The 13,140-nt window shown below is 42.0% G+C and overlaps 1 non-coding gene across 1 annotated transcript; it reads left to right on the plus strand.

The window, feature by feature from the left end:
* Nucleotides 1–11,392: 11,392 nt before the first annotated feature.
* TRNAT-AGU (transfer RNA threonine (anticodon AGU)) lies at nucleotides 11,393–11,466 on the plus strand. The gene has a single exon. It is a non-coding gene; the product is annotated as a tRNA-Thr (tRNA).
* Nucleotides 11,467–13,140: the final 1,674 nt, after the last annotated feature.

A 13,140-nucleotide genomic window follows, 5' to 3' on the forward strand; every position in this document is an offset into this window, starting at 1 on the left:
GCTCAGTGGGTCGAGTGCATGCTTAGCATGCAGGAGATCATGGGTTCCATTCCCAGTACATCTGTTAAATTAAAATAATAATAATAATAATAATTAATCAATAAACAAGCCTAATTACCCCCCTCCAAAAAAGGACCAAAAAAAAAAAAAGTGTTATCAATAGTGGTCCATCAATCGTCACAAAAGTACCACACTAATAGTTACTAATAGTGGAAAACTGAGGATGGGGGGTGGGTGGGGAGTGGAGGGGAGGGGAGGAGGAGGAGGGGAGAGGGGAGGGGGACGGGGAGGGGAAGGGGAAGGGTAGGCTAGGGGAACTCGGCACTCTCTTCAGTTTTCTGTAAACCTAAAACTGCTCTAAAAACTAAACTCTATTACTTAAAACAAAACAAAACAATAATAGCATGATCCTTTTCATGCCCGTATACATGTGTGTTTTTGTGCATAGAAAAGTCTGCGAAGACGTAACTCAAATTAATAGCAGTTGTCTGAGTGGTAGGATTAACGGAGAGCTTTCTCCTAGTTCTACTTGTCCTTTTTTTTTTTTTTTTTTTTTTTTTCACAAAAGCATGCGTTAATTTCTTATCGAGAAGTCAAGTGAGGCAGGGAGGCCCCGAGCGCCCGCGAGCCCCGGGGAGACCTCGGCTCCGGCTCGGCGCCCGCGGGGACCAGCGCCCGGCTCGGCATCCGCCCCGCCCAGCGCGGCCCTGGCCTTTGCAGTCTGGTGCCGGGGCGCTTGGGGAGCAGAAGGGAGAATTCCTCCGGTGCAATTGCGTCTGCACACTCGGCTGGCTGGCGCGGAGGCCGGGAGGGCGCCGGGCAGGGGCACCGCGGGGCTGGGTCCCGGGGCGCTGCCGCCGCCCCGCCTGGCCTTCCGCGGGCTGGAATGTTCCCGCGGCCCGAGTGTACTTTGTTCTGGGGCTGGGGGAGGGGGGAGCGGGGGCAGGGCTGCAGGGCTGCAAGGCTCCAGGGCTCCGAGGGCCCCTGGGACTTGGAGTGCGGCCAGCTTTCCGTTCCCAGGGTGCCTTCCGGGGTGGGGAGGGAGGGAGGGAGGGAGAGGAGTTGCCTAGTTCCCGGGCCGGGCAGCTGCGGGGCACCCCTGGATTCCAGCGCCGACCCCGCCACGACTAGCTGCACGCCCCTGGCATCGGGTCTCTTCCCCGCTCTGGGCCTCAATTTCCTCAGCTACAAAATGGGAATAATAAGGATACCGGCACATAGTTATTGACAGGCGCTGGCATATGATAAAGCCCTCTACGAGGCTCATTCCTCATAACCCTTTGACGTAGGTGCTGTTAATGCAACATAATTATCCTACTGCTATTCTAAAAGCATCATAGGATTCATAGGATTCTGTTAGTGAATATTCCCGCACTGCCAGGCCCTTTGGACAGAACAGATGCTCTGGTGTAGAAAGCCTGGCCCAGCCTCCTTCCAGGTAGTGTAATGTACATTATTATTATAATTTTCACTGTAAAGATGAGGAAGAAGCAGCTCAGGCAGGTTAAGTAACTTGTCCAAGGGCACACAGCTCCAAAGTGGCCATCCCGGATGCAAACCCAGGCAGTCAGGGGGAGACCCTCCACTCTTAACTTCCATAGATACTGTCTCCCTACTGCCAGTCTCAGGGGGCCCTTAAAATCTGTTTGTTTGGACATATTGCAATCCATGCAATAATTCTGAGGAGGTACTGCTACTAATAATAACTAACACTAAGTAATGATGGCAGGGAGGGTATAGCTCAGTGGTAGTGTGTGCTTAGCATGCACCAGGTCCTGGGTCAATCCCCAATACCTTTGTTAAAAAAATAAATAAAATTAACCTAATTGCCTCTCCTCCCCCGCAAAAAATAAATAAAAATAAACCACTAAGTAATGATAGTCATCACCAGTCGAGGGTGATTCTCACAACACCCAATGAGATAAGTGCTACTATTATTGTTCCCATTTTAGGGATGAAAGAATCGAGGCACTGGGAGATCACTCTGGTTCTAAGAGATGGAACTCATTTATTGTGAAGCCAGAGCCCCAGAACTGCTTAGCTGTTGTCCCGTTGTGTTTTATAGGCAGGCAGACTCCTCCAGAGGCTGATTACAGAGGTCAGCCTGGAAGGACAGTCCTTTCTCTAAACATTGCCAGAGGCAACTTTGCCTGGTAATCTGAGGAGCTTTGGAGAGTGTAATGAGTCTCAGATGATACCTAACACCAGCTGGGGAGCTGCTCCTGGTGTCCCACCTTCAGGAGCCCAGCTGCCTTGTACCCGCCTTGTACCCGTGGAAGCATATCCACCCAGAATCTCTGCAGAGGGCAGGTCAGCTGCCCCGCTAGGTTGTGAACGAAGCAGTGCCCGGTAGCAAAATCTGCCCGTCCTGTTACCATCACGTTCCCTTCCCTCTCCAATGCCTCCATCACACTGGCTGGAAGTCGTTATTGAACTCCCATCACCCCCTTTTAGGTTAAGGGGCTGCTTCCTTTCAAAATGCAAATGTTGCTGTTACTTCTCTGTAACCTATGACCCATGTCCCTTCAACTGACCACCTCCTGGGAGGGAAACACTCTCATTTTTTGCAGTAGGCGTTAAAGGTTTGTTGAAGATGGTTTGGCAGATAGCCACATGCTGCTGTTGCTGTCAAGCGGGCATATACATAGGCACTGAGTATCTGCTCTGCACATCCGCTCCCTCTGGTTACCTGCACGGCTTCCTCCCTCACCTCCTGCAGTTTTTACTCAAGTCCCCATCCTTGCAGGGCCTTCCCTGACCACCAAATTTCAACTCAGCCCTGACAATAGTCCTGATTCCTTTTCCCTGTTTCCTTCTTTCCATAGCACATTTCACTGTCCTATACACTCGATTATTATTGTCATGTTAAATGGAGATACTGGGGCTTGAACCCAGGACCTCATGCATGTTAAGCATACACGCTCTACCACTGAGCTGTATTACTGCTCCCTACACTCTGTTATTTTTATTTAGTTTGTTTATTGTCTGTCTTGCCCCACTGGAGTGCAAATACCTTGAGGGCAGAGATTTCTCTGTTTTCTTCCTCCCTGTGTCCTCAAGTGCCTGGAACAGGGGGGAAGGAGAGGAAGAGGAGGGAAGGGTAGCTTCCCTGGCCCATCGAACCCACTGTGACCACCACCCCTTGGAGGAACACACATTTCTTATCCGTGCTATTTACTCGACGTTTGGCATACTATATCCCCCGGTAACATCTCCTGCAGCATCGCCTCATTTGACTTTGCAGTACCAAGAACAGGGCAGAATTTCTACAGGGCTCTTTAGATTTCAAAAAGAAAAATTTCACCCCTCCCTCCCTTCCCCCCACCTGGCTCTTCCTCCTGTCCCACCACCGCCATTCCCCCACCCCCGATGGTTCAGCTCCATCGTTACTAGACTTAACTGGTTAAGTGTGTTTTCTTTCAAGTTTGGCATTCAATGTTTTTAACCAAATAAACTTATAAATTTGACAAATCACATTTAATATTTGTTAATGGGGGCAGTATGTGAACTATTTTATTTCTTAACAACAGCTCTATTTGCTCATTAAATGAAACAGAAAATTCCATCCCTTGATTATGTTCTTGCTATAATCTGCATCCTTGCTTTCCTCTTTATTATTAAGAGGAATTTAAAAAAAATTTGTTCAAATGACTTAAGTGAGAAAGAGAAGGATGGAAATGAGTTGCATCCCCAGGAGGTGAATGAAGCCTCTGCCTCCTTCATCTGTCACTCAGCTCACCCCCGCCCTCGAAAATGAAGGGACCACACAGCTACGGATAGCCCTTAGTGTTAGAGCATCACAGATGATTACAGCAAACACCGAATTTGTCCCTCCTCTCTCCCTACATTTTCCCAGGGTTGGCTGTGATGTGAGTGGGTGTCACATCCGTCTCATGGGAAGTGGGAGGTCTGGGGAAGTGGGGGAGACTGCTTGGAAAAGACTATCTAGTTAACTATGTAAGTTTCAAAAGCTAAAGCTCTAAACATTCTTAGAAACGATGAACAGTACATGTATGTAAATAAAAAAAAATGTGCAGTTAAAAAAAAAAAAGAAAAGAAATGAGCTATCAAGCCAAAACTTAAAAGACGTATTACTAAATGAAAGAAGCCAGTCTGAAAAGGCTACAAGCTGTACGATTCCAACCAAATGACATTGTGGAAAAGGCACAGCTACAGAAACGATAAAAAGATCGTGGTTTCCAGGGGTTTGGGGAGAGGGAGGGAGCGAGGGATGAATAGATGGAGAACAAGGGATTTTTAGGGCAATGAAATTATTCTGTATGACACTGTAGTGGTGGCTACATGCCATTATGCATTTGTCAAAACCCATAGAATGTACAGCATCGAGTGAACCCTAATGTAAACTGTGGACTTTGGTTGATAATAATGTGCCCATGTTGGTTCATCAGTTGTACCAAATATGCCACACTGATGAGGGATGCTGAGGGTAGGGGAGTGTATATGTGTGTGTGTGGGGGGGGGCTATGTGCGAACTCTCTGTATTCTCTGCCCAATTCTGCTGTAAACCTGAAACTGCTCTAAAAAAAAATACAGTCTATTAATTGAAAAAGACTATCTAGTGACTACATAATTTTTATTATCTATAAACATCTAAAAATGTGCACAAATAAGCATTTATAGTGTGACTGAAATATGAAATTTCATCAGGATATTGCATGTGTGTGATGATCTCCGTACCTGTTAAAATTGTGATAAAAAGTGCCATCAGACTGGCCTGAATCTAAGAAAAGTCCATCAGAATAGGTTCTGCATGACTCTCTACAAAAAAATAACTGCAGGGTCCTCATGAGCTATGTGGGAGGGAGTGATGACTGAATGGAAGGACGAAACGGGTGGATGGTAGATGAACTGATCTACGGAAAAGTAGGTGACTGAACGGATGAATGGCTAGGAGCTGCACAGATGGATGGATGGATGGGGGATGCCAGACAACTGGATTTGTTGGGCTCCAAAGGTCCCTGGCCGACCCCAGCACTGACCATATGACTTCAAAGATTATTCGTTTACCCACTGGCCTTCCCCAGGAGATTTTGAGGCCCTCCAAGGTACAACATTAATTTTTACCTTTTTTTTGTATCCTGTTCTGCTAACTCAGCATCATGTCCATTCACAGGGGCATTAGTTAGTTTGTACATTTACACACAGCATCTCCATCTGCACGACGGAACACCAGAAAGTCTGTAATGTAGCCAGCAGGAAGGGAGACAGAGGAAGAGGAAGGCACACGTGCTTCCTTCAAAAGCAGGACCTGCCAGTTGCATTTGTCATTTGGGCTCTCATCCCACACACCAGGACTCAGTCTTACGGCCGCATCTCACTGAAAGGCTGCTGGGCAGTCCCGTGTCATCTAAAAATCAGTGGTTCTAAAAACAGCAGAAACGGATATTGGAAGAAGTCTCTGTCACATAAGTGGACAATACATTCTTATTTGTTAAATGAATAAATCAACAAGTGAATCTAACTGACATTGAACATCTATTCTAATGAGGAAAAAAGCATGCTGAATCGCAGTTAAGTAAAAAATCAAAGTAGGATTGACAGACATAGGTTGCAATTATGCTGCCCTTCTTTACCAGGAGGCATTTTGTTGAGAGTGACAGTGGGCAGGGATAAAACATTCCACTCCCCAGGCTCCCTCCAAATGGCCATGTGATACCACTGTGGCCAATGAGCTTTGAATGGAAGGCAGCTGGAGACCTCTGGGAACGTTTTTGCTTTAATACAGGCATCACTTTTCCATCTTTCTTCCTACTTCTTCTTGATGAGTGAAATACAGAGGTGAGTGTGAAGGTGGAACGAGCGAAAACCACACATTAAGTTTGACCAAGCAGAAAGATGGAAAATAGCAAGATGATAGCAACGATGTCGTGAAGATGCTGCCTGGCCTTGACTGCCTGCCTCCAAGACCATCGAGAGACTTCTTGTTGGTGAGAAGCAGAAATTCCTCCTTGGTTAAGCTGGGATAGTGACCTTCTGTTTTATCCAGCCTAACCTATATACATACATACATACATACACACATGCATCTATCTTGAAAATTCATTGAGTACATAGAATATTTCTGGAGGGAAACACAAGAAACTGGAGCCATGGCTGCCTCTCTTGGGAGAAGTCATGAGTAACTGCAGGACAGGGATGCACAAGAGACTTACTTTTCATTTATAGTGGTACATTTTTGAATGAAATCATGCCATTTGCAGCAACACGGATGGACCTGGAGATCGTCATACTAAGTGAAGCCAGAAAGAGAAAGAAAAAGAAAGAAAAAAATAAGCCAGAAAGAGAAATAAAAGATATGGTATCACTTGTATGTGGAATGTGAAAAAATGACACAAATGAACTTACTTACAAAACAGAAATAGACTCACAGACAGAGAACAAGCTTACGGTTACCAGGAAGAAAGGAGATGGGGAGGGATAAATTGAGAGTTCTGGATTTGCAGAGACTAACCACTATACATAAAATAGGTGAACAACAAGGTCCTACTGTATAGCACAGGGAACAATATTCAATACATAATAGCCTATAATGAAAAAGAATATGAAAAGGAATATATATGTATAACTGAATCACTCTGCTGTACACCAGAAATTAACACAACATTGTAAATCGACTGTACTTCAATTTAAAAAAACTATAAAAGGACATCAAAAAGTTTAAAAAATAACTGAATTTTGGAAACTATTTATTCATAAAAATAAATTAGTAGATGGTACTTCATAAAAGTGGAGGGGTTTAGTTTGGGTTTTTGTTTTGTTTTAATCAGAAGGAGCTTTCATTGTCTCCCTAATGTGTCATCTCTTAAGCTAGGTGAAGAGTATACTGTTCTTTGCCTCATCATTCACTGTATTTCTTTGATTGCCTGGAATATTTCCTAATTTGAAATTAATTCATTAATTAACCGTGAAAACTCAGAGTGCTTGTAAGAATAATAAAGCACTCTCTCCTTTGAATCACAACACGCTTTCTTGACAAGCAGAGACGTGGCTGGTACAGTGAGCCCTCCGAAAATGCACACACCCCACAACTTATCTCAGCCTCAGCTGGTGGCAATTAGCCCTGACTTGGCACCACAGATCGTCGTGGGGATTATAAACGATCTCAGTGCCTGTGAGTCCTGATTCTTACACTTACTTTCACTTTCTTCTTGACCTTACCCATAGATAAATTCTTAATAGGGAAGGAGGCAGGGCAGACGAATCAAACACAAAGGCTGCATCCACATCGAGAAGGCACAGGAAACAGTCCGGCAGGGGGATCACTTCTGTTAGGAATCCCATGGCAGCGACGGTCACCGAATCAAACACGAATCAAACATGAACAGTTTGTCATGATCATGGTCACGTCGATGCACAGATTTAAATCCCCTTATAATTTTAAGTAGTAAAATAAGATGAACTCATATTTTTTCTGCAACAGCACGTGTTTGTTGCTTTCCTAATATTCTCTGGTGTAAAGATGTGGGGAAAATAAAATTTATTAAAGATACATTTTAATTTAAATAGAGCTGCATATTTAAAAAATTAAGTTGGTTATAATTATGCACTTTTCCTTATAAAAAGACAAGGTTGTTTTTTTTTTTTTTTTTTGAGTTCTCTAAAGGGTTGATTTTACTACTCATATGTTTATCAAATGCTTTTATAAATAGCATGCCAAAAAAAAGTCTGAGGGGCTATTTATTTTACTTGTCTGCAAAATGTTTGATATTCCTCAAAAATAGGTTATGTCCATGAAAATTTGCCTTGTATGTGACTGTCCTTCATTTTGTATGTCATTAGGGTAAAAAAAAGGCTGAGAAACAAAAGAAAAATCACTACATTATCAGTAAATTCTAAAAAAACTAATAATAAGATCAGCTATGAACAAAAGGGTCACTGAAGAAGATTAAAGCTGGATTTCTGAGTATCCGTGTGTGTGATAAATTATACAATTATTTTGCACCAAGTCCAAGACTCTTACCATGCAACCCACTAAGCCAAAAAGGGAGGAGGCGGGGATATGGGAATCTGTAGCATCTCATTTGGATGCGGCTTGCTAAGGTACAAAAAAGATATTTCTCCAGGGAACACTGATATTTTTGTTTGGTTATATATTGCTGAATGGGCTTGACAATAAAGATGTGTAGGTCTTTTTGAAACAAAAAAAATCTATTTTAAAAACCTTAAAATAAACCCTAGCAGAATTTAAAAATAGGATATCTATCTTCCAAATCATAGCAAGATAAAAGCAAACAAAACACAGTCTGCATAACAAAAGGCAGGAAAAAAATAAATATCGTAAGCATGAGCCATAAGCAAGGTTACCAAAAACAAAATGCATAATCAAAACAGTACACGTAAATGCGTTAAAACCCCCGATTAAAAGACAAAGACTCACAGTTCAGATTAAAAAGAAATCAGTCGTATGCCTCATAAGAGACAGACTCAAACAAAAGTATGCAAAAAAGGTTCAAAGGAACACAAAAAGCAAAAATTTAACCTTAACTTCATGTGAGTTATAAATCTAACTGTGATATTTACTTTTCAATGTTGGGGCGGTGCTGATAAATAACTTCTAGTGGAATAAATATAATGATTAAGTATGGACCTACCTGTTTGAGCAAAATGTTCATGGTTATCCTCTCATGCCCTCAAGACTTCCCTCCTCTCCTTTATGTGCCCAGAAATCCAGTGTGTGTGTTATGTGTGCCTGTGCTGGTGGATGGAGTGAGTGGGAGAGAGCTGCTCATGCCCATCTTTTGCATCACAACCAAATCGAAGGTCCAGTACAGAGCAAAGATCTTTAAGAATGAAACTGGAAGTTGCACAGTCACCTCCATTCACATGCCGTTGGTGAGAGCTTAGTCAAATAGTCACGCAAGGTGGGGCTGGGAAATACACTTCCTCGCTGGGAGGCCCAGTTCCCAGGATGGAGAGAACAGTTTACTCAGTCCACCGAAATGATCATCAGTGGTCTGTGCAAGACCCCTCACTTTTTCCGTTCATTCATTCATTCACTCATTTTCACAGCCATTCCGCATACCCTCCCGTATTCCCCGGCAAAAATATTGTGTTTAAAGTACATACTTCGGTTTAAGTTTTTAAAAATATGTTATTTTTAGTTTTGTGTGCATGTATTTTTTTCCTTTTTTTGAGTCAATTTTATTGAAATATAATTTACATTCAGTAATAGTCAGCAGATCTTCAACAAAGGAGAAAGACAATTCCATGGAATAAAGGGTTGTCTTTTCAACAAACAGTGCTAGAACAACCAGGTGTCCTCATGCCAAAAAAAAAAAAAAAAAAAAAAAAAAATCTAGACACAGACTTTACACCTTTCACAAAAACTAACTCAAAATGGATCATTGACCTGAATGTAAAATGGAAAACCATAAAACATCCAGAGGAAGACAGGAGAAAATCTAGGAAACTTTGTATTTAGCAATGACTTTCGAGATAAAACACCGAAAGCATGATTCACAAAAGAAAAAAAAATAGAAAAGTTCGACTTCATTGAAATTAAAACCTTCTGCTCTGCAAAAGATGCTGTTAAGAGAATGAGAAGGTCACAGGCTGAGAAAATATTTATAAAACACATATCTGATAAAGGACTTGTATTCAAAATATATAAAGAGCTCTTAACAGTAAAAAAAAAAAAAATAAACAAAAAGAGAAACAACCAACCCAACTAAACCATACGCAAAACTTCTGAATAGATATCTCACCAAAGAAGATAAACGGATGGCAAATAAGCATGTAAAAGATCCTCAATATCATCTGTCTTTAAGGATTTGCAATTTGAAAGAATGAGACATATACATGTGTGTATCCTTAACCTTATAAGAAACTGTATTCCAAAGGGAGGCACCATTCTGCCTCCCTCCAGCTAAGTATAAGTTGTTCTGTGTCCTCAACAGTAGTTGGCATTGTTAGATTTTTTGCTGTCAGTTTATTCTGTGGTTTAGTATTATCTTATGGTGTTAATTTCTGATTCCCTGATGACTAATCATATTGAGGGTCTTTTTATGTACTCACTTGCCATCCATCCATCTTATCTGGTAAAGTGTCTGTTTAAACCTTTTCTTCATTTTTTTTTTTTAGCAGGTTGTGTGTTTTACTTGTTATTGTGTTATGAGTTTTCTTTATATATTCTGGGTATAAGTCAGTATCAGTCAGGGTCCATTCAGGAGAATTATTAACAGGAGACTGGAGTCATAGGGAGTTGACTCATAAAAGTTCAAGAGAGTGCTGATGAATACAGGAATAGCAAACAGGGACAGGCACTCCTGGCAGGGCTGAGATGGAGTGTCCAAGGAGAGGCTCCAGACCTTGCTGGAGAGAGCACAGTGTGGTCCACTGGATGCTGGGCGTGACACTTAGATGGCTCACCCGGCGATACTAGAAATTGGCCATTTGTGGGAATGGAATGTTGTCTACAGGGAGGTGCAGACCTTGGAACTTGCTACAAAGTCACCTTAGGAATGCTTGAAGAAGCTGTCCACAGTCAGGTGACTTGCCAGTGACATATCACTTTGAGAATGTGCTGAGGGAAGCTTCTAGCAGCTGGGCACTGCCCTGGGCTACCAGAACTGGGAGCTGGGGAAGCTGCCCTCTGCAGGAGCCAGGCAGCGGAGAAAGCGGCACCCTGTGGGAGCCCAGGGCGGGAGATCCTGCACTGTGCCGGCCACGGGCCACTCTTTCACTGTCCTTCCAGCATCCTCTACTGGCATAACACCATACAAGTGATTGAATTACTGTAGGTGAAATATTTCCTCAGCACCTCCGTTATCACAGAGCAGGCAAAGAAGGGTGAGAAGGGTGGATTTGGAGCTGAGAAGCAAAAAAAAAAAAAAAAAAAGAAAGAAAGAAAGAAAAAAAGAAAGAGAGAAAATTAATGACTAGGACAAAATCCTTTATCGTATGTGTGTTTTGCAAATATTTCTCCCAGGCTATGGCCCACCTTTTCATTTTCTTAACAGTGTCTTTTAAAAAGCCAGTGTTTTGAATTCGGTGATGTTCAATGTATCAATTTTTTTCTTTAGCCATTTATTCTTTTTTTTTTTAATTCTAAAAAATCTTTGCCTAACCCCAAATCAAAGATTTTCTCCTATGTTTTCTTCTAGAAGTTGTTTTAGCTGCTAGATTTAGGTTTATGATCCATTTCAAGATTTTATTGTATATGCATTTTTAAATTTTTATATTTATCTTTCTTTAAAAGATTATTTTGCTTTGAACAGTTTTAGGTTCACAGCAAAATTAAGAGGAAGGTACTGAGATTTCCCATATACCCCCTGTCCCCACACATGCCTAGCCTTCCCTGTTTCCAACATCCCCGACCAGAGGGTACACTTGTTACAGCTGATGAAACCAGCAGTAACACATCATAATCAGAGGAAGGGTATAGCTCAGTGGTAGAGTGCATGCCTAGTATGCGTGAGGTCCTGGGTTCAATCCCCAGTACCTCCATTAAAAATATATAAATAAACGTAATTACCTCCCGTCAAAAAATTTTTTTTAATTAAATGGAAATTGTTAAACACACACACACACACACACACACACACACACACACACACACACACACACACACACACACACACACATCATAATCACCTAAACCCATAGTTCACATTAGGGTTCACTCTTAACGTGTACATTTTACAAGTTTGGACAAATGTATAAAGACATGTATCCATCATTATGGTGTCATAACAGAGTATCTTCCCTGTCCTAAAAATCCTCTATGGTCCACCTATTCATTCCCCACCCCCACCCCTGGTATGCATGTTTTAAATTGCTAAGTAACATACACATAGTAAATTACAAAGATATGTGAATGTACTTTAACTTATAGGGATGGTATTGAGTAATTTATCTCATTTGACTTCTTCCTTTTGTCACTCAGCACTGTTTTTCAGGGCCATTCCTGTTGCTATGTAAGCATCGAATCCCTTGCTTCCCTAACTGCTGCATGAGCATCTTCCACACTGTCCCCCTCTGCTCCTCTGCGGGTGGAGAGCTGAATGTGTATGATTGCCCCCTATTAGAATAACACAGCAGTGGACATTCTAATCCACATCCTCTAATGGACCTGTGTGGACATTTGTTTGGTATATCCACTCAGGAGGAGATCTGCTGTGTCCTGGGCTATGTATACATCTAGTCTATGCAGTGCCAGACTGCTCCCCAGAAAGCTTGGCTGTCCTGCAACTCCTCCAGCAGCACACGAAAGAGCTCACGTCTCCACGTACCTGCTAACATCTGGCCTTTCCTAGCCTTCCAATTTTTGCCAGTCTCATAGGTGTAAGGTGATATTTCATTGTTGTCATCATTGAACTTCTCTGACTATTGATGGTTTTAAGTCTCTTCATAGGCCTGTCTGAGTTACGACTTTTATAAATTGCCTGTTGATAAACTTTGCCCATTTTTCTCTAGGACCTGCTACCTTTTGCTTACTTTGGATTAAATTTGCTCTTCTTTTTCTAGTTTCCTGAGATGGAAGCTTAGATCACTGATTTTAGAGCTGACTGCTTTTCTAACACATGCATCAATGCTCTAAATTCCTCTCTAAGCTCTACTGTTGCTGCATCACACAAGTTTTGATTAGTTGTATTTTCATTTTCACTTAATTCCAAATAGTTTAAAATTTCTCGAGACTTCTTCTTTGACCCACATGTCATTTAGAAGTGTGCTGTGTAATGTTCAAGTATCGTGGGATTTTCCAGCCATCTTTGTGATTGGTTTCTAGTTTATTTCCATCGTGGTCTAACAGCAGACATTGTAAGATCTCTATGTTTTAAGTTTGTTAAGGTGTGTTTTGTGGCCAAGAGTATGGTCAGTCCTGGTGAATGGTCTATCTTGATGAATGTTCTATATGAGCTTGAGAAGAATGTGCATTCCAAAGTTGTTGGACGCACATCAGTTATAACCACTTGATTGATGATTTGTGTTCAACTGTGTCCTTACTGATTTTCTGCCTCGTTGATCTGTCCATTTCTGAGAGGGGTTGTTGACGTCTCCAACTATGATCGTGGATTCATCTACTTCTTCCTGCAGTATTATGAGTTTTGCCTTGGATATTGTTAGGTGCATCCATGTTAAGGATCATCATGTCTTCTAGGAGAACTGATCCTTTTATTA

The sequence above is a fragment of the Camelus bactrianus genome, chromosome 6 (genome assembly GCF_048773025.1).
Source record: "Camelus bactrianus isolate YW-2024 breed Bactrian camel chromosome 6, ASM4877302v1, whole genome shotgun sequence".
Classification (NCBI taxonomy): Eukaryota; Metazoa; Chordata; class Mammalia; order Artiodactyla; family Camelidae; genus Camelus; species Camelus bactrianus.